We start from the raw sequence: 23,304 nt of genomic DNA on the forward strand, positions 1-23,304 counted from the left end.
GTGTCAAAGGAGAGGTATGCAGGGCCATAAACCAGGCTGGATTCTATCCTGGCGAAGTTTATTGAAGCCCATCAGACTGCAAAGTTTGACAGGTTACGTGTGGAAGGGAGAACCCTGGTGATGGGTGTCTGTCTAGTGTCTACAAGATATAAGCTGAGAATTATAGCTTTTGTAAGATAGCATACCTAGATGGACTTGTGGATTATCTGGATGATCTCAACTGTGCTTGGTAAGGGTGCTTCTGAATCACTGATCGTCTGTTATTTTTGCTCATGACTGGTGCATCTACCGAGTCGTCGATGCTTCATCCAGCTGAAAAAATGATGCAATCAATCTAGTGGATCTGGGTCTGGAGGACTCATGCATGTCCTGCTCTTAGAGTATTTGGTTCTCTTTACTTTGTTCTTGAATAATGAACTCTGCTTTCACTGTTGTGGGGAGATTCCGGTCTTAATGGATTTTTTGTTGTCATTTAAAAATTTGTAGTGGAGATAGTGGATAAAAGCCATGCACTGCAACAATGCTCCCAACCAGATAATTTCATTAAATTTTGGAATCTAATAAGAAAAATCGAAATCGAGTAATAGTTTGTGTGGGAAGCAAAGAAAGTGAGAAAAAAAATCTCTTAGCTTTGAGCTTCATTTATGTGTACTTTGTATAACGGCTACTTGGTTAACTTAGTAGGTCAGTCTTTATTATCTAAAATATGCATATTGAAGATTGGATATCACGGCAGTTTCTCCCTCTCATCGCCATTGTCAACATGGTCGTCAGTGAGCATCTCTACATGAACAGAGGATCTATTTGTCCTTTTAATGTTAACAAATTTATAGTTAATTATATAATAAATATTTTGATGTACATGTACATGAGGACTGATTGGCGCCGTGAGCAAATCCAGGCAAGGGTAGGGGGTTCAAGAATTTTAAGGAAGGTTGCCTCTTGTTCATAATTGTTGTGACAATTTTTCTGATTACTGGAGGTTCAAGAATTTCAAGGAAGGTTGCCTCTTGTTCATAATTGTTGTGACAATTTATCTGATTACCTTGACCTCCCTGATTTCAACATACGTGTAACTAGGAATGGCTATAAACCATAGTAGCAAAATTTGAATCCGAATATGTATTCAAATACAACTCAGTATGGAAAATACCTAATAAAGAAATGCAGCATGGTCCCAATATGGAAATCTATATTTCTCAGTATGAAAATAAGCGTTTTGTTCCATATTTTAGAAGAATTTCATCCTCAGAACACACTAAAACCAGAAAAAGCAATTTATTCTTTGAAAATTTTGCAATGTAGTTTATTTTTAAGTGTTTTCTTACTGTTATTTTTATTTTTTTGAGGTTTTTGCTCTGTTTTTTTGGGGCTTATATGTTGATGGGTGTCAAAGACATTATAAGGTAAGTGAATTGTTCTATATCTGCATTGCAGTGAAAACATACTGAATTTTGTACTGTTGCCGAATTTCCATATAATAAAGAGCAATATGACCAAATCTTGCTACTATGCTATAAACTAGATTTCCAGCATTGAAATCCCCTTGTGTATTTAGCTATGGGTCTTGTGGGTCATCTCGACAACCTCCATGATAGTCCTTAGAACATATTCAGGTTTGTATTTGTTCAATAGAAATGTAGGGAAACAAATATTCCTTTCAAAGGTGTATTAATTCATACAACACATATTTAACATTTTACTAAAATATTACTTTTACTTACTTCCATATCCCACTACTTCTATGACGTTGCACAAACCTACTTCCATATCCCACTACTTATATGATGTTGCACCGGTTTGTGCAAATGCTAGTTCTATATACGATGTAGGGTTTCAGGGTCGGCAACAATGCTCTTTAACTTTTTAAAACATTTATATCTTAAAATGGGTTGTTATATTGGATGTAGGGTTTCAGGTCCGCAGATATATCCTTCTCCGAGGGGTTTCAGGAGGGCCTCTTATGCCGCGCCCCCTTTTCAGGTAGACGCATTTGAAAATATTTGCATTGTGCTATTTTTCTTTCCAGGCGGCGGATTGACTTGATCGGTGCACGGACAAAGGTGCATTTTTGGATAATTGATGCGGCTGGTTCAGATCCTCATATGCAATCGGATAGAGGTGAGTCTAAGCCTTGATTTCTTTTGTCCCTCTCAACCCATATTCTCTTATCACGATGTCTTTTTTGTTTTGTATTTCCGCTTCACATTTTCCAAAAGAGGTGCTTCTTATATTTGCTTTCACAGACTCATAGCAGGCATATTTTTTCAATCTGTGTTTTTTTAGCGCATTTATTGGCTTACATATCGATTGATATTGATATATTTTCCCTCAATTTTTATAATCTTTTATTTCACCCGAGTATAAAGAGATACATTCTGTAAATGCTTTAAGCTTCAAGAAATATCGGAACGAAAATATACATTCTTTGCTAAGCCTGAAGAAGGCATTGATATTGATTGAAGGGTCCTGCAACTTCTCTAAAATTCAGAATTCTTCTTTTGAGGCACTTAGATCATCTTCAAAATACTAACTGTCATAAGAATCCCCATTCGAGGATGCAGAAATATGTTCGTGTAAGATATGACAATCCTTGATTTCACTTCATAACCTTGAACCCTCAGCCAACTGTAGTCCTTCCTTCCTCAAGGTGTCTGCTTCACCATTTAATTCTTTGTAGACATGTTCAAAGCACTCTGAAATAAAAACGGACAGAACGTTTGATTTCATCTTCTACTACTACCATTCATCCAATTAATTACTAACAACTGATGAATTTAGTAACACTTGTTTAACAGATTCTTCTCCTACAGGAAAGTAGCACAGTCTGAATTTAAAGGCTAATCGAAACTGTAATCTGAATGTCGTTTGAGCCTATAAACGGACACAGTTAGAAAACATGCACAGAACATGTAGATCACTGTCGAGAACCCCTGTTAATTCTATTCCATTATCATTGAATAAAAAGCTGCATCACTAACATATCTCAGTGCAAAATGCACTGCCCCCTTCCAAGTATTAGAACTTGTGTTTTGTGGCAACCTGATGAACTTACCTAGGCTGCACCATGTACTGAAAGTGTTGACTGCAAAACAAATGTTAGGCCTTGTGTTAACTAAGTACATGAGGAAACCTATCAATTCCTTGTATACAGAGGTTCATTAAATCTGAATTAGAATCAGCAAAGTACAATGGATTTACTACCACAGGGGAGTAGCCATGGGTTTGCAGTACATCATTTGAAATCTCATCAGAATTTCAATTGCATACACTGGAGTAGCCATGGGTTTGCAGTCCATCATTTGAAATCTTCTAAGAATTTCAATTACATACTTTTTCTGTCCAAGGAACACTTCACCTGCACTTTGCTACACCCCTAGAGCCAGCAAGTAGTGCTTCAAGGCATGACAAATTCTCTTGCCAATTTTGCCCTGCACCAGTTTGTGGATTCCTTTTAACTTCCTGTGAGTGTAAGATTGTCTACATATGGGACTAAAACAAGCAGATTAGAATGATCTACCAAATTGTAAAAATTAGAATCTGCATCTGTCTCAGTGAAACCCAAATCTGAAAGTTATTCATTGATCTTGGAGTGCCATGCAAATGGTGCCTGTTTCAACTCATAAAGGGCCTACTTCAACTTGTAAACATGGGTCTCAAGCCTATTCACCTAAAAGCCTCTTGGTTGGTTTATTCATATAACTCCTTAATCAACCTATTAAGAAATGTTGTCTTTACATAAATTTGATATAAAATCCAATGGAAGATTGTTGTGAAATACATAGTAAATCTGATAGAGGTATATTTAGTAACAAGAGCAAAAGTATCCTCATAGTCAACTCCTTTTTAATGGGAGAACCGTCCAGCCACAAACCGAGCTTTGCAGTTTTATATGCTGCTATTTGGTGCATGCTTAACCATGCATGATTGTTGTAAGAAAAACTAGAGTCAAATACTGACTTCTCCACTAGTCTAGGCACTATCTCCTACCCATCATTCTTTAGGAGGAGATGTATTCCTCCATCATGGCATTTTGCAGTACTTGCTTCCTTACTTCCGTTACTAGAAGGTTTTGTTTCAATAATGAAAGATATCGGTGCAACATAACTAGGGAACTTTTTAGGAGGGTGGCTTATTTGAAGGGAAGTAGTTGGAGCACCAACTTACTCTGTTGCCTCTTTTAATGTCTAGATTATCCATCTAGGCTTTCTAGCTGAACTTGAAGGTAAAGAGGCACCCCTTGCACTTCCAAAAGCTTGCTGATCTAAGTATGCGTTTCATGATCTTTTTTATTTCTGCAGATCTGTTTTTGGGATACCAAACTCTTCTGCCTCCATGGTCACTATTGGAGGTTCTTGAGACTTAGAGGACCATGCATTTTCTTCAAACTTGGTATCTCTGCTCACAACTACTTTATGTTGAGATGGAATGTATATTCTATAAGCTTTTGAGGTTTCACTCTAACCTACAAAAATGCCCTTCAAACTAGAAGGTTCCAACTTGGTCCTTTTCCCATCTGGAATATGAATGTAGATAGGACAACTGAAAAACTCAAAGATGTGTTACTTGAGGCTTCTGAATTCCTCCAGTCTTATCCTTCAAAATTCTGTGAGGATACCTATTCAAAATATAGACAATGATGAGACATGTTTATACACAGAGACACATGAGCAGAACTAGATCATGAATCAAGGCCCCAAACTACTGAGGGTTGTAGGGAACTATCAACATTTTCTTGATTCTTGATTTCATGCAAAAGGTATCAAACTCCTTTGGTTTTTGTGAATTAAGTCTAGGACTTCCTAGAAGAATCATCAATAAAATATTCATAGTAAATGTTACTTGATAAGGAAGTTGAAGAGATGGGCCCACATACATTTGAGTTGATTAGGTCAGAAACCCCTCTTGACCTATGTTTACTGCCAGGAAAACATCCTTTACACGATGGCCAAGTGCACAACCTTTGCACACTCCTTTCTTCTCAGCCTTGAAGATTCACAATTCCCACACCATGTTTTTCAAGATTGGCAACATTCACAAGTGCAAGTGACCTAGTCTCTTTTGTCAAAGCTCACACATGTTGTCACTATCATACCCTAAAGTTCTTATAGGATTCCCTTGCAATTTAGGATGAGGACTTGTTGATCTTCAAAGTTAGCCATATATGTAGGATCTATCATCACTGAAATTGGAAAGAGATTTTTAGTTAAGCTAGGTACATACAAAACATCATTAACTTAGTAAGCTTAAGGATATCACTTGATGGATCCCACTCTTGCAACTGGATATGTGGCATCATCACCAAGTTCTACTAAAGGTACTCTTGTTAGAGGTTGTATGTTTGCAGGCTCCACTGTCCACATACCAATCCACATCAGACATGATGTCAGATGACAGGCATGAGACCATTGAGAAGTGTATCTCGAGATTGGATGAAAGCTCATCCACTTGAGCTGATGCTTTTGTACTCTTTACAAGTTGCTTTCCCTTCCCCTTCTTTTGATGACATTGGAAGCGAAGTGCCCAAACATTTGACACTTGAAGCACTTGATGTGGCTCAAGTCCTTCCTTCCCTGGTTACAAGAACCTGGCTTCTCTTTCTTCCCTTTTTAACCCTTCTTAGTTCCTCTTTTCTTGTTGCCCTTCTTCGTCTTACTAATGGGGACAACATTCTACTCCTTCTAGTTGAAGTCGTTCCATAGCCTCTTCAAACTAGGAAGTTTTAACTTTTTTTTGGCCTAGATGTCATAGCCAAAAAGTTTCCAAAAAGAACAGGACCTATTTAATGCAATGAGTACTAGCTTTTCACCCTTCACCTCCTCTCAATTGCTGCAAGCTGATCATGGAGATCAATAATCTTCATTAAGTAGGAAACTACAATATCCTTTTACTCATTTGCAGGGATTAAGCTTATTTCTTAGCAATGTCTTTTGTTTGTTGTTCTCACTCTGATAGAGTGACTAGAGCATCAAAAATGTACTTTATTGTGGTCTTTTTGGTGATGTGAGGGATCTAATGATCCTTCATAGATTCAAGTATGACTCACTTGACCTTGGCCATCTTCTTTTTATGATTTACTAATTACACAGGTTTGGGAGGCTCTACAACCAGTTTCTCAATGAAGTTAGACAAATCCTACTCCAACAATATCTTTGTGCCTAGAGGCGCTCACCAGCCTGGTATGGAAGAGATGTTGTAATGTCGTGTCTTGATATGTAAACATTTTGACTCAGTCAAATTGCATAAAATGGAAATGAAATAAAATTTAAAAAAAATAAAATAAAAAATAAAATTAATAATTAAAATAAACTTGAGGTAAAATAGTCAATTTATTGTTGGTGGTTTTGACAACCCATGGTTTTGCTAATGGTATTCTTATGTAAGAATAATTTCTCACTCTAGATCCATCTTAACTCCAGATCTATCGAGTGTCGAGAGGGATCAAATCTATTGAGGTGCAAACCTCTTTTAGAGTGAAAAGAAATTTGATCCCGCCAAATGCTTGGAAGATCTGTAGTTAAGATGGATGCAGGCTGGTTACCTGAGACTTCCCTGGGATGAAGTTAAGAGGGACCTTCCAATCTGTCCATGTATTTGAGATTGACTGTAGCCATACTACTGCATTGGAATATCACCTAAACGAAAGTTAAGACAGATCAGCAGCCTAACAAAGAACCCGACAACTTGAAACTTCACTGTGCTTTTCTCAAGCATGGATCACAGCATCCGATCCCTGGAGCCTCCTGACAGCTCCCTTTCATAGGTAGCAGTCCTACTATCTATTCAAGGATTTTTAGAATGTTTCAACAAACCTTTCTCTGATACCATTATGAATTTTTGTCTAACTCATTGTAAACAGATTCTTCTTCTAGTGGAAACTAACACTGTCTAAATTTAAAGGCTAATCAAAACTGCAATCTGAATCTCACTAAAATCTACAAACACAGTTGGAATACATACATTGGAACACACAGATCAATGTCAAAAACACCTGTTACTGCTATTCCAATACTGCTGAATAAAAATCTGCTAGAAAGGATTTTGTGTAAGAACTGAAACTAACCCTATTACAGATCCATACTCTCACTCTTTCTTATAAGTGACACCTAGGGTTTATAAAAATAGATATATTACTTAGATCTCTAGATCTGTGCTCTATCTAACTAATAAAAAATGAATTCAGAAAGACTGAAAAATAAAACAGAACCGACTCATCTAACTTTAGCTCTTTATCTTTAACCTGAAGTATAATGATAAAATTATCTTATTCTTTTTATGGCTGGTCCATACATGCATGTGTGTGCCCTTATTGTTGGAATAGTAAAATTTGTGATGTGCTCCTACTGTCTATTTATTGTTGCATTCTCACCAACAGATCATTATGCTGTTTGGAATTTAATGTTGCATGGATTTGTGTAATGCTGCTGTAATATAAGGTGCCCAGATCTGCCATGTGTGCTCCAACCTAGTAGAAGATGATCTGGGGTACACTATCTAACAACAATGAGCCAACAAACACTGGTATTTTTTTAAATGGCACTGTGGGCTGCTAGCTTTTAGAGTATTGTTAGGGAAATAAGCTCGGTGTAGTTATTTGATCCTCACCGAAATCTGTTTTAAATCTGATACAGTGACAGTTATTGAGATAGAGAACACGTATGGCTTCCCTTTTTTGGGGGGTACCTTGACTAGCTCCATCAAAGTAATCCCCATGTTCCAGATTTGTCCATAGGAGCATGAATCAACTTTTTCTGTGTTGGGGTTGATGAAAAAGCTTTGAAGTTTGAGAAGATTGACTGACCTTGGAAGGCACATTGAAAGAGTTATATACCTGTCTTCAAAGATTTCAACATTTCTATCTTTCTAGATTCCCCATGATACTATTAGAGGAAGGCCTTTGAGGACTGAGTTTTGCTACCACTTTTTAGAGCACTCTTCAGCATAACCTCCTTGTCCACAGTCCTTTATCCTTGTCAAACCATCCAGATTTCCTTTATTAAGGAAAAAATATCAGTAAGTGGTCTATGTTATTTTCAACTCTTTTACACATGATACATTTGCTTGGACTTGATCCATTTCTTCTCTTAAGAACTTCCTATGTGGGTGCTCTATTTAAGATTGCCAACTGCATGTAAATAATGAACTTTTGAAAGGTTCTTATCCAGATGCGCTTCCACCATGAGAGTGTGCATTCTGGTCTGTCCAGGGTACACGATTCTTATCCTAACTTTGGAGTGTAAATCCCCAAGGCTGGATTTTAGACCAGACATGTTCATCATCAGAGTCTTTTATATAGGCATGGCACACCTTTTATTTGTTTATAAATCCTTTTGATTGAATATTTTCTTGGCCTTTGAGTTGTCTCTCTATTCAGTGCTATTCCAATCCTGCTGGCAAATGGAGGAGTTTCTTGGTCCAACTTCCTGGTCTAGATTGAAGAGAGTTTATCACTGCTTCTGGCAGCTTGTACTCAGCTCCACTGCTTATCCATGGGTCTATACTGATCTTCACCTTAGCCTCATTGCAAACCTTCCATGCTAGCAATCTGCCTATTAAAGGGAATGTTATAGTCAGTACTTTCAATAATATGGATGCATTGTTGATTGACTTGTTTGGGTTTCCAATCCAGTCTTCTTCTGAATTGGGCTCAATATATCTTTGAATGTGAATATGATTCCAGAGGTCCTCTTTTGATATTAGTCTCCACATACACTTGGCTTTTAGGGCTTTCCCGAAGGAATGATATTCGATATGTAATGCATGTGGGCTTTTTTGTATACCTTTGTTTTCTTAGCAAAATATAGTCTTATATTATAAAAAACAAATCAAGTACTGTAATTGCTTTCTCTTTGCATCCATGCTAGAAGAGCCAACATATCAGATTGGGCATCATATTTGGAATGTCTCATGTCATTCTAAGGACAAAATCCACAACAGTGATAAGATTCAATGTTTGCTTTTATTTTTATTGTGCTCTTTCCAGCTTTGTGGCTGGAATGTGTTGTAGGTCCAATTGAATCTGTATTGAGTTCAACCTGATTGTACAATGTATTTTTCTAACTTTCTACAAACGTGTTGTTTATATCTAGTATAAGCAGATGGGGGATAGACTCATGGAGTACTAGGCTTGTGCAGTTACATCCTGTAATTAATCTATTAAGATTGGTTCTGGTCTCCTTAAGTCCATATCCAGATGGGTCATGAGGGGAATGCAGAAGTTGATTTTGTATTCTTATCGGCACTGGGTCATAGATCCCACGATCCTTCATTTAATGTCTAGTTTTTGTCAATAATTAGGTTCTGTTCTTTAGATACTCCAATCTTTAGTTTTAACTTTTAATGTTTAGTGTTCTTTTATGGTGATTATTTTTTAGTATTTAGATCCTGTAATGATCCTTCTACTATGATTGGTTCTTTTTAAATTCTTTTCTAAATCCTTTTATAAATCCTTGATTTCAAAGGAACATAATTTCGTTATCGAGTCAGGCAAGTCTTTGTTCATTGGAATTAAAAACATTTTACGGAAATGAGAGTGCTACCAGGAAAAAATTTAGATAATACAGTTCTGTAGTTTGATGCTACAACAAATTTTGTTTGTGTTGTCACTGCCTTGTTTGGTTATTGGTATCAATTCTACTTTGGTACTGCATTTAGATACTTCAAGCTACATCATTTCCACATAAGATTGATAGGAATTCGACTATGTAGTGATTATAAAAAACACTTCTGTTTATCTATCCTATTTTAGTACTACCACACGACTTGCAATTGTGCTAAACATAAAATACGAAATAGTTAAAATTTTGATCCATTTTTTGCTTTTGTAAGAAAACAATAGTTTATTTTAACCAGTGTTCCATGAGGATGTGTCCCCTATGGTGGGGTGCACGTATCCACGCTTCCCACACACCTAGGATGGGAAGATGCTCAGGGACACGTTTCCCCACGCCCCCTTTTAGGGAGACACAGGGAGACGCAGGGGGAAACGTTTCCCTACTGTGGGGATGTGTTTCCCCAAAAGGGGTGCTTCTGGGCAACTCCCTTAAAAAAGGGCTAGGTGCTCCCCCTTAATTTTGCTTGAAACAATAATTTATGAGTGGGAAAGCTCAACATTCAACCCTAGGGCCCTATTAATTGACTTAGGATGTTTGAGAGTGGTTTTGACCTCATTTTATTTCATATGGAGAAAGTAAATTTCATATTCCACTCAAAATGCATCAGACATAACAATTTTTATGATTTCAGGAATGAGCGAGTTGCGATGTTTCCATTGGGCTCTATTATATATAAGGGTTTGGAACTACCATTTAATCAAGAGCACCAAGCCCAAAAGCACCCCTTTTGAGGGGGGCCATGTTCTGCTTAATTTTTTTTCTAGTAACTGTTGTAATATAGAAATTAAAAAAAATTATAAAACAACCATAAAAAAAAATTAAAATTAAAAAGAACAACACATAACAAATATCAAAACCTAAACTAATTTGAAATCTCTAACTCACTCATTCGAGTTACCAAACTTATGTCTACTCAGCTTGCTGCGCAGCACTATTTGACTTACCAGTTAACTGTTGCACCTCCTCCTCCATGGCACTCCTAAAATGCTCATTGGCCATTTTTAATCGTTAGTTTTAACTTTCGAGTCTTGACTTTAGATATGGATGACCTTAGACTGATTCTTTGACTTTCACTCTTTACTTTTTTTGAGTTTGAGTTATATCAATTTACTATTCCAATCTTCAGGCTTAAGTATCTACTATAGTCTATTTTGGTTAGTACTAATTAGATTCTAGAATCACGAATTTAAATTTTAAATCAATTTAGAATCTAGAATGATGAATGATGAATTTAATTTTTAAATCAATTTAGATTCTAGAATGTTGAATAATGAATGATGAATATGGATCAATCTAGTTCATTATTGAATCTCGTGGTGTGTGAATGAATGATGTATGTATTAGTATGAATGATGAGTATGGATCAGTGTATTTCATTATTTAATTCAATCATGTACGGATCAATGTATTTATGCTTTCATTATTGAAAAAAAAAAAAAATATATATATATATATATATATATATATATTAAAAAAATTATATACCCCCATATCCCCCTGCCCCCTAATTTTACCTAAAATTTGAGGGTACTCTCACACGCCCCCCCTGTGCATCACCCCAGACATGCATCTCCCTATCCCGGAGTCTTGGTGGAACATTAGTTTTAACTTGCCAACATAGAAGGGTTGAAAATATAGTATGACTTCATATTGAAATATGACCATGCCCTTCAAATTTGATGCCAGGTTGAAGAAGTATTTTAGGAAAAGTATTTTGAAGTGTGTTCTAGTGTTTGCCTTTTAGAAAATGTTAATATTTTTTCAAGCTTTCTTTTCAGTTCTTATAACTGATTTGTTTGTTTTACTTTAGTGGTTTATTTATAATAGTTAAAAAGGCTTACGAGATTTAATGGAAACCTTTTATACCCACACCAGATATGCCAAAAAGACCTTTGACATGTGAATGCCAATTTTGATGCACTGTTCATATTGTGCAGTTGTGATGTTTTTTGTTAACGATTGTGCTGAATAGCTTTGTGTCGAATGATGCAGGTACCTTCAAGACAATTTATACCACATACGGGAATCACATGAGATGGATCTAGATTTGAAGATAGAATTCTTCAAACATGTTAACTAATGCATTCAACTGTCCAATGTTCTTAGGTAGCGGTCTTGTAAGATTTCTTCTGACAATATCTGGTAACAAGAGTATTATTGTAATCATTAAAATGTTATAAATAAGATATATAAAATAAAAATTCAGGTATTGAATTTTTCATTAAACATTATTTAGAATGTATTAATACTTATAAGTATCTTATACATGTATTTGTGTGAAAATAAATTGAATTGGTTTATGTTTAAGGACAAGGCATCCAAGGCGAGGTTAACCAAGACAAAAGTCACTCATCGTAGTGGCCATAAAGTTTTAAAAGCACTGATAACAACCTTTGTAAGTATATTAAACATGTGATATTTTTTTAATAAATTTTGTACTAGAAGAAAGTCATTGCTATCTAATTTCTCCCTATTTACTGATTGATAGTCCTAACTAAAATATGGAAGACCTCCAAATCATTTGGAAAAGGAGGTGCTGCAGCAAAAGAGATGGGTTGAATTTGTTGTTTGGATGGACTCTATGGTATGTAATCTTAGTTGGATTTCCAATATACTTTTAAACCATATTTTCATTTTTATTTTTTAGTACTATTAGATATTATATCTTACCCCATTCTATGGTTAACATTGTATAACAAAAACATGTGTTGTGTTATGTAATTAATACTAACATGTAATATTGATTTTTTTTGTCAGAATGCTATAGGTAATGATTGCCAAGACGATGATCCAAATTATGTTCAACATATATCAGGAGATGATGAGGATGAGGATGAGGATGATGGTGGTGAAGGAGGAGATGATGATGATAGTTGTGGTGTTGGTGATGATGTGGATCAGAGTAATGAGGATGGTCAAGATGATCATGAGGATGATCTTGGTGGTGGTAGCTAGGCATGCACATGCATTGTTTTTTATGAAGAAATTATTGTGTAGAATGACATTGTTATGTTTAGATGGGTGTTGTGAATTTACCCTATATCAATGAGACATTTTCATTTTGTAATCATACGATGAGTTTGATTTATGTATGTTGTTTATTTATCGTAGAATAATGATATTCATGAAATATTTTGATTTGTTAATCATATTTGAATTTTACTTGTTTTGATTAAAAATAATACTGATTTTATTAGTATTATGTTGCTATTTTATACATGTTTTGAAAATTGTTAATGACACATTGTTATTTTTTTGGATGGATGTTGTCAATTTCTCTTAAATTTCTTTACAAATGATTTTGAATTGTGATATCTGCTTTAATAATATTTAGAAACTATCATATATTTCACTATGAATCTATAAAGGGGGTCATATATGTAAAGAAAAATATACTCTATATAAGAAGTCAAATGCGGATGTAACCATGGATGAAAAATTGAAAGTAAAATTGGATGTTAAACTAGGAATTAATACAAAATGCAAACAATTGACATACAAAGTGTTTTAAATTAGAAGTGAAAAATTGTGCAATAGTTGACACAAAGAAGGGAACAAAACATGGCATACAAAAGGATATCAAATTGGGAAAAAACAAGGACACATAAATGGGCACCAAATTAGATGCAAAAAAAGACAACTAGATGTAAAATAAGATGCAAAGTTGAGCGTTAAAAAGAAGCAAAAAACGTTACAAATTAATATGCCAAATGATGATGCAAATAATGGTGTAAATTTGGGATGCAAACTTGGGTGCAAAAAAGGAAAAAAAAAAGATGTAAGAAAAGACATAAAACAAGATGCAAAATGGGGCTGAAAAAAGGTGAAACCAAGGATGCCATATTGGATGTAAAAAATGATTCCTAATCACATGCAAATTTAGGCTCAAACTCAGACACAAAATTATATGCAAATGTGGACACAAAATGAGGAAAAAAAAGATGCAAATTTGGATGGTGAAAACGATGTAAAACTAGACACCAAAAAAATGCAAAATTGGATGAAAAAGTCGGTGTAAATAATGGTGCAACATTGGACACAAGTAGACACAAAAAAATGGTGCAAAAAGGGGCATAAAATATCTTAAAATTGGATGCAAAACTTGGTGCAAAAACAAATACAAAAGTAGACGTAAAAAATGGCTCTAAATTGAATGTACCATTAGACACAAAATAAGATGCAAAGGTGGACACAACATATGACTCAACATAAGATGCAAATATAAATGCAAATTTGGATGCTCAAAATGATGTAACATTAGATGCAAGAGATGGTGTTAAAAATGATGCAAAATTGGATGAAACAAATGACGCAAAATATGGTGCAAAATGAGATGGGAAAAATGGAGACAAATCAAACATAAATGTGGATGTAAAAAATGGTCCAAAAAAAGATGCAAAAATGGGCACAAAAATGGATGCAAAATTTGGTGCTAAATCAAATTCAACACATGGTGCAAAGATAGGCACCAAAGCTGGTGCAAAAATAGAAGCAAAAACTAGTGTAAGACTAGATACAAAACCTGGCGTAAGACTAGATGCAAAAACTGACACAAAATGGATGCATAAAAAGACGTTAAATTGGATTCAAAATACAGTGTAAACTTGATGCAAATGATGGTGCAAAAATGGAAGCAAACAATGACACAAAATAGGAAGCAAAAGAGAATGAAAAATAGATGCAAAAAATGACACAAAACTAGAAGTAAAACCTGTCATAAAATAAGATGCAAATCTTGGTTCAAAATTTGACGCAAAAAATGATGCATAGTTTGGTGTAAAAAATGATGCAAAAACTAGCGTGAAAAAGGATGCAAAGTCAGGTGAAAAAAAGGACGCTTTAAAAATTGTACAATAGAGCCAGACTTAGCGCCAGGTTGCTCATCACAATTACAAAAAAAATGCACTAAAATCTGGCGCTAAATCTGGCACAAATCGTTGGTTTTGTTGTAGTGTACCACTATCAATATCCAACCTTGCTTGTGACTTCACCCAACCTTGAATTTCCACCACCACTCATGAGTCCACACTACCAAATGAGACCCCACTAACTTGAGCTAGCCTCTTCACCTCACTAATATTATCCTCTCTCATTAGGCCATCAAATTTTAGGTTGATCTTTTCATGATTGGGGACCATAATCATACTTAGATGCTTGTTGCGGGGGTTTTGGTTCCTCCCCCTTCTGTTTCAAAAACCTTCCTCACTCTCCACTAAAATTTCCCACTTCCTCCCCATGTTGTGATTTAATGGCCATCTAGATGATCACATGCTCTTGCACGTCAAGGAAAAACCACATTGCTTGACCATTAATGTCCATGTCGTCAGTAGAGAGGTAGGCTCACCCCTAGAGAACCACCCCCCCCCCACCCCCCTTACTGAACCCACCCCATCAGGGAAAAAAAATAATTCAATATTTATCTCAAAGTATAAATAATGTTTTACCATTTTTTTTGTAAATTCCACATTGGTGAGGCTACATCATGGAGATGTCCAAGAATAACACCTGAATGAGGAAATGGGAATTGAACTGGTGACTTAACATATACGAGTGCCTTAACAATGCACTCGATCATCATATATCCAAGACGCACTTGATCATTGTCTACTCAGTGGGTAGTTGACATCATTGTGTGCTTGATAAAATGGTTTTTTGTCATGTGTAATTCCCATGTATTCAAAATAGTAGTAAAATTTCTACTAATGTCTTCCTCTTACTTGATTCAAATTGTAATGGATCCAAAACTTTCACCCTTAGCTTTTATAAAAAAAATATCAATTATGTTTCTTAATTTTAATTTTAAAATCTGTTATCTCTTAGAGGAAACCTAGTTGTGGGAAAACCTCTAAGGTAACCTTGAACCTCTTTGAGGATGAAATCTTGCCCTTCAACCTAGAGAGGGATCTCTCCCTAAAAACTCAACTACTCAAGGTCACTGTAGTAGAAGGTTTGCAATTGAGTCCTATGGCCAAATTTATCAAAAAATGATTGAAATTTGGTTAGACTATGTGAAAGTTCCACCATTGGGCATGGAGTCTAACCCAATGAGGTCTTATACAAAGATAATTTCGATGAGAAAAACACAAAATTAGGGTAGCAGTAATTCCTTTAACACTTAAATGATGTAGAGGAAGATGAAGAAAATTAGTGTAAGGGTCAAGTGAACAACAATTCATGCCTGAGAAATAAAGAAAAAGGAGCATAAAATATGAATCCCAATCTCATACTTTTTATGAGACATGAGGAAATATAAAACAAAGGAAAAACAAACAAGGAAATACATCACAAGAATATCTGAAAATATTCATAAACACTGTTTTCATTAATGATATGCTCAAAATACACAAGGATACTAAATCTCAAATAAACACCAACCCTTTCTTCTTCTGCAATCTTTTCCTATATAAAAAATACAATAAAAGAAATAGGTTTGTAGCTAAAAAATAATTACATAATACAAGTGTAAATCTCTTAGGTACATGCATAACAAACTTTCAAAACCTATCTACATCTAAAAATCATGTTGTTGTTGGAGTAATGGATGGATATAAGAATCAACAAGTCGAATTCAGTGAGGTGGCATCCAAATCAACAACTGTCCATGAGCTTTTTCCTCATGAAATCCTGATAAATAAGGTTCAGTGATCACTTCGAAAATCCAAAACCATGATAGATTTTAGAAAACCAAGAGAGTTTTTTTTAATGGGTCTGTTGTGAACAAAAATCTCATTTAGTTTTGAAAAATTCGTTCTCATTTGTTTGGAAAGGGTGCCCGAAATTACTGTTTTGTACAGGAAAAATAGAGTTTTAACTGGCCATTTTTATGTAAATGTGTTGTTTCTTCCATTGTCAATGCATTTTCCTTTCTTTTCTTTTTTTAAACACAATAACGCTAACACTCCCATTGTCAGTGAATTTAAAAATGTTCAAAACTTCAGTAATGTTGACACTCTTGTTGTCAGAGTTTTAAACATGTTTATTACAAATATTTCGCTGACATTGTAATTGTCAGCATTAAAAAAAAATCAAACTTAAAGAAATGTGATAACATATAGCTTCACGGGGATGTTGTCGATCATGGATGGTAGCAAGAACCCCATAGACCAGAGGCCTAATCCATTGGGCTATTTCCAACATCTTATATGAAACTTGTATCCCACTCTGATCCAGGTGGATATTGGTGGCCCCGTGCCTATCCCACTTGGACCCTCACCATTGTCTCTTTCAATTTTTCAGTTTCCTTATTTCTAGCACAATTTACTATTTTTGGCAGTTTGTGGGGTCCTAAACTTTCGAAGCTATTTTGAGGCCCTAAACGGTGTTTTTTGGTCAAAATTTCTTTGTTAGTTATGAAGGTGATCATGTCGGCAACTATAGTCCTCGGAGAGATCTTTCCAACGAGGTATCATGCGTGTCAAACAAAGATAATATGATCAAGTTACGACCCTAGGAAGTTGGTTTCCCAACTAACCCCAATGGGGCCCATAAACTCTTGGTGTTACATCTTCTCGGGTTAGGGTTTTGGTTTTTTAGGGTTTTCTCTTATTGTTCAATAATAAAAATTCCCTTGAGCCTCATTGTAACTCATTTCAGAAGCATGTAGCCACCACATCTCTTCTCAAAGACAAACTACCATCGCCCGAGCTAGTCATATTTCCATTATGTTTGTAAGCATACTTCAGTATTTGATATTCAAGAAATGTAGTGTTATTTTTGCTGCGTCTCTGTATTTATGGTTATATCTATAATTTGTTACGTTCCTGTTTAAATATGGATCAGTGGTATCAGAGCGGTCTACTCTTTCTCTATTTTTCTTTGCATGTCCCCAACAAGGTCGAGATATAAGGAGTTAGGGCTTGAACTAGTCGAACGTTTGTAAGACCAGCCTCGCAAATCCCGACAGCCTACCATGGCGGATGAAAAGAAAGACAAGGGGGTAGAAGATCCTATCAAAATCTTGCTTGAAGAAGCCCTCGAGTGATAAAGGAACGCAATGATGGACAACTTTGACCAGATCCTTCAGCGACTACCCAGCGTCGACACACCTACTTCTAGTAGCTACTCTAGAAGCGCCACACCCTTTAAGGTACAAGTTAACTTTGATATTCCCATATTTGAGGGTCAGATAGATGAAGATGCCACAGATAAATGGTTAAATCTGTTAGAATGATATTTTTATGTTCATGCTTTTTCTAGACAGGAAAATATCACTTTTGCACTTCTCAAAGCTGCCCCCCACATCAAAGATTGGTGGGAAACTTACTGCGAGCAAAAGGATGAAAGTATAACCTCACTGTTTTCAGCCACACCCACTTGGAATTCATTCCGAGATGCCATCAAGGAGTAGTACTATCCTATTGGAAGCTATGAGGATAAATACATAAAGTGGACCACGCTGTAGTAGGGAAGGGACCAAGATGTGTCAGAGTTTACCAATATTTTTCAAACCCTTCGTACAAATTTGGGTATCAAGGATTCTAAGCAGCATTTGGTACTTAAATGTTGCGGCTTCCTACACAGGTACATCCAAGATGAGATGGAGTTCCTAGAAATCTCCTCGCTTGCCACGACGTAGCGATACACTGTCAAGATCGAGCAGAAGTTTAAACAAAAGAAGCAATACTTTGGATCTGTGAATCCGAAGAACAAATAACAAAGCCACGGCGAGGTGAACCAATACAACCCATCGAAGCTACGAGAAAAGAACACCACCACGAAGTCAAAGAAGGACACATGAAAGTGGTGTGAGTTCCATAAGAGCCCCACTCACAACACAAGTGAGTGTTGGGTCAAGCAGTCGCTAGTGGCCTAGTTGAAGGCTTCAGAATTAGGAACATGTTCCGACCCTAAGTCAGAACTTGAAAAAAGGAATGAAAAAGGGAAGCATATTATTGATGTGGAGCCCAGTGCCGCTGTTACCACTGCCAAGATCCAGAAGAATGAGCTTGAAGATCTAGAGGAGGAGGAGCGTCTTTTCGACTCACAAATGTGGGTGAAGGGTTCACAGCTGCAATTCATTCTCGAAAGCAGCAGTGAAAATAACCTCATTTCAACTAAGGTCGTGGAGTGGCTGGGCCTGTTGACCATACCACACTCGTAGACATACAACATCAGGTGGCTTCACCAAGGACGAGATCTTTCAGTCAACTAGCAGTGCTGCCTTCCCTACAACATCAAGCCCTTCACAAATGAGGTATTGTGTGATGTTGATCCTCTTAACGTTTGTGATGAAATATTAGGACAACCATACTTGTGGAAGTGATATGATATATATGATTCCAGACCTCACTCTGTGATTATTTCTTTGGGTAATACGTTATACAAAATACTGGAGGTAGCCCCACCTACCTCCACCTCTTTGATCTCTGCTAAGAAATGCAGCAAGATCATCTCCCAAACTAGGAAATTCCTTTTCTTTCTGGATCACTCTCAAATATTCAGGCGATGTGCATTAATGCGCTGCTTGGAAATAGGGGAGAGACGTGAAATTTTGGTAGCCGGAAAAAGTTTGAGTATCGCACGGAGGCTGCTATATGCTGTCAAATCTTCCTATGGTTTCTCATGACCTTGTATGGTGAACCAACCTCCATTGGGGCATTAAATTCCCTATGACAGGCTAGTTAGCTCTTGCCTTTACGTTGTTCCTCACATTTTCAAAGACTTTGACTTTAACTAGACTGATATTCGAGTCGTCAAGTGTCTAGAGTCACACTGATAAAAGTCACATTGATAAAGAAACGAATACAACTTCTACCTCACCCAAATTAAAATTATATAAAGTCATATAAAAGTATTTAATAAAAGTATATAAAGTCATTATTTATGTCCAGAGGTTGAAAACAAAATTATAATTCTTTTACTGTTAAAATAAAAATAAAATATTAATTAAATAAAAAATAATTATAATTAAAATGTTTAATTAATTTTAATTAGCAATATTGCAAAATGTTAATAACATTAATTATTAAGCAAAGTTTTTCAGTAGAAATTACATAAGAGAAAGTTTTTAAATTAATATCATAATTTAAATATTATTGCTCAAATATAGCTGTTACTTGGAAATTATGTTTCTACATTGCTTTCTATTTAAGCCTTTTCCATGGTCTACCTCTTCATGTGGTCCTAATGATGAACCACACTTGTTGGTTCGAAAAGTGTTGGCCAAAAATTTCTCTTATATGATTTCTACAGAAAGACTTTGCTTAATTCATTATGGATCACAGAAAATTAATACATAAACATTAATTATATTACAACTTAGTATAAGGGATATATAGTAAGAATATTTCACTCTCGTTATTTCAATGTTTATATTAAATAACATATTTTTATATCAATTTTAAAGACAAAGTGTGTATATATATATATATATATATATATATATATATTTAAATTTATGTAGAACTTAAATACTATTTAAAAATCTATGTTAACTAATTTAGTTCAATATCAATTTCATATATATATAGAGAGAGAGAGAGAGAGTAATGAGTGTGTGCACGTTTAACCATGATAAAATATTTCAATGTCCAAAAAGAGAGATTTGTAATTCAAGTTCCCGAGCATATGGACATGATAATATTTGAAAGGCATGAGTAATAAAGGGTTAGACGAAAGGGACCTATTGTTTGAACTGCACCATGCACATAACAAGAAACATAAGCTATATGCCATGAGCAAAGAAAGGAACAAAGCACTTTTGCATGTAAGAGGAGTAGTGCGACCTTGTGAACCCATGATACCATGGGTCGATACTATTGATCAATACCAATGGTAAGGAAGCAATAATCTATAAATATAATGTTAACCAATTGAAAATGGCGTTGAACTTGTGCATATGTGAAGATGGTTAATACTTAGGGAGAACAACAAAAACTTGTGAGATTAAGAGAACTACAATGGACCAAGTGAAGAAGGGTAAGGCAACTGAAGCATAGGAAGTCTGAGTAGATTGAATTGTGGAATGGTCTAGTGAAAGTGTTGAGCGTGCAGAAATAGAGACCAAAACAAAAACAAAAATTGTAGATCGGAGTTGCAATTTGGATATCAAATTGAAGAAAGCGTGAGCAAGCAATAAGTAAAGTGAGATTTGGTCCAATAAAGAGAAGAACATAGCATTGAAGCACAAAGTTGTGTAGAGATATACAAGTTAACGAAGAAAGAGAAAATTGTTGCGCTAAGTAAAGAGTTAAATTTGCACATCTTGAGGCGTAAATTTTCTCTGAAATCTCACACATTATGAAAGATTTGGTCCCTCTCAATACTTGAAAAATTGTTGTTCTAAGTAAAGAGCTAAAATAAAGATGAAGTTTTGCACATCTTGAGGTGTAATTTTTTTCTTAATACATGTTTGGGCTTGTATAATTTGAGGCGAGGAGGACCATGATCCATATCTAAGGTAGATCATGAGATTAAATACAGTTATAGGTGATATTGACATGTGGGCTTTTCCCTGTGGTGATACCCTAGTGGGTTTTGTGGGAACAAAAACATGGCTTTGTGGTTCTGCATGTTAGTTTATAAATTACACTGAGAGGGGGATGGGGTAGTCGGTGGTGAAACACTATAATGTAAACCACTTTATCAATAATTGAATATATAGTAGCAACATGTATCATAATAGTAAAAAAAAATAGTGGATCAAGTAACAACTATCATATCAACACATGAGAACACCAACTTTTACGTGGAAACATTTGTAGGAGAAAACCAAAATTCTTTTTATCTTCAATATTCAATCTTCAATTTACAATTTTTACTAGCACCAAACAAAAGGAGACATCCATCCCCTGAAAATGAAAGCACCAAATTTCTTTAGGCTACAACTTGATTGAGGCACCAACCTCAAAATGATGTAGGCACTGACTCACTGTAGGAAACAACCTGACACCAACCTCCAATGATGTAGGGAAAAACCTAATTGAGGCTATAACATACCCCCTACTAACCCTGGTCCTAACTAAGGTCAGAAGTAGGTCGTTACTATGCTAACCTAATCCCCATGGTCCAGTTATGGAAATGGGGTCTAAATCTTTACTTTCTTTCATTCTCAAGAAACTCAAAACAAATGATACCGCCACATTTGTCACTTCGAGATGATTTTGATGGTATACATTTTGTTGTAATCTAACTCTCAAATCCAAAGATATGGCCATCCCAATATTAGCCATTTGATTGGAACCACAATGCCAAGCTGTTACTTGGTTCCCATGCGACACCCACATGTCTATTCCAGAAGGCCTTCTCACCACCACATAACAATGTTACCATTGTTGCTGACCTAATCATGCCTTTCTATGTCCTACAAGACCCAACACATACATGGGCATAAAATAAAAAGACGTGACACCCACTCCATTAGAGTTGGGCTTGCGATGCCACCTCACCCAGGGAATACAATCCCAGGGATTTCCCTAAGAAATCCTACATGAATCTCTGGGGTACCTTATGCTTGAACTTTTGATATTATGTGGTTCCTTCATTCATTTGGCCCATAACAACCACATCACCCTATAGTAGTGAGCCTCGACGAATTTATGCACTGCTCCCCACTAAATTTCTGGGGCATTTCCTTCCAAGTTGCATTGGAAATGGAAAATTTATGCTTGGCCTTACGCTCCACTATATTCTTTCCCACAAAACAAGGCCCAACACACCAATTCATCCTAGAAACACTCTCCCCAGAATTAAATATTGTCGTTCTCATAGTTCCATCTAGGGTAGACCCTTTAAGGATTATGTGGAGCTTGCCACATCGACCAACACCTTAGCACAACTCATCCAACTACATGGTCCCACTCCTATCTACCTATTCTAGTGGGATCCATTAGGCCACCTCATCTCGGATGTAATACATAGGTAATTTATCACCACACTTCAATCGAAACATCTAGGGAAGAACCTTTGGGGTCATCTAATGGCCATGAACACTTTTCCCATCGACAACCTAGATCTCTCCACTTTTCCCCTTGGGAATTGTGTCTGGTTACATGGATTATGAGATCCAATCCCCATGGCTTCCCTAGGCCTTCATCTTCATCCCAAAATATATGAAAATGAGACTGGCTCGGTGCTAGCACTTAACTCTCAATATTGGCCGTGAAAATTCTTAATATATATGTAAGTTGTTGTGATTTAGTGCTTGAGCCCTCTGAGTACTAACGCTCGGCTCTTGCTCACTCTGTATGCATAAGATTGAACCCAGTGGTTGATGAGCCTCAGTATTTCAACAATAATGCTGCAACTCCCAAGGCTACCAACTTTAATTATCAACCGAGGGTTTGTACAAACTTAAGAGGTGTTGACATTACGTGTGCAGCATGCAATGTGTCATTCTTTCATTGATCTGAAGAAATGAATCAAACTGAGATGTACATATACCATTTGAAATATAGAGAGGGTAATGGATTGAATATAAATCCTATTCTATTTACACAATCCAACAAATTTTTCCAGGAATATCAGTGTAAGCTACTCATATGCTATTGAGTTCATGCTCAAAACAACTAATCTTAATTGCAGTAAAGATTAGAAGAGTTCTTAGAGGTATCAGATCTCCCTCAAGCTTGTTTCCAATGCCTAGAAGACATTGTGGATGGGAAATAAGAAAAAATGAGGCTTAAAGATAAAACTTGGCCAAGTTTTGGTGGATTATGTGCGGTGCTACAGGATGCAACAAGATCACTACTAG

General features: G+C 36.0%; 2 long non-coding RNA genes across 2 annotated transcripts; both read left to right on the top strand.

Annotated features, from left to right (window-relative positions):
• The first annotated feature begins 1,986 nt into the window (after positions 1–1,986).
• On the top strand, positions 1,987–11,971 carry LOC149215918 (uncharacterized). The gene is made up of 3 exons (XR_016250507.1): positions 1,987–2,121; positions 11,607–11,731; positions 11,923–11,971. It is a non-coding gene; the product is annotated as an uncharacterized LOC149215918 (long non-coding RNA).
• Positions 11,972–12,111: 140 nt separating this feature from the next.
• Positions 12,112–12,682, top strand: LOC149215919 (uncharacterized). The gene is made up of 2 exons (XR_016250508.1): positions 12,112–12,198; positions 12,372–12,682. It is a non-coding gene; the product is annotated as an uncharacterized LOC149215919 (long non-coding RNA).
• The last annotated feature ends 10,622 nt before the right edge of the window (positions 12,683–23,304 follow it).

Source organism: Pinus tabuliformis, chromosome 1_1 (assembly GCF_031772625.1).
Source record: "Pinus tabuliformis cultivar Carrire ecotype Pingquan chromosome 1_1, CPIR1, whole genome shotgun sequence".
Lineage (NCBI taxonomy): Eukaryota > Viridiplantae > Streptophyta > Pinopsida > Pinales > Pinaceae > Pinus > Pinus tabuliformis.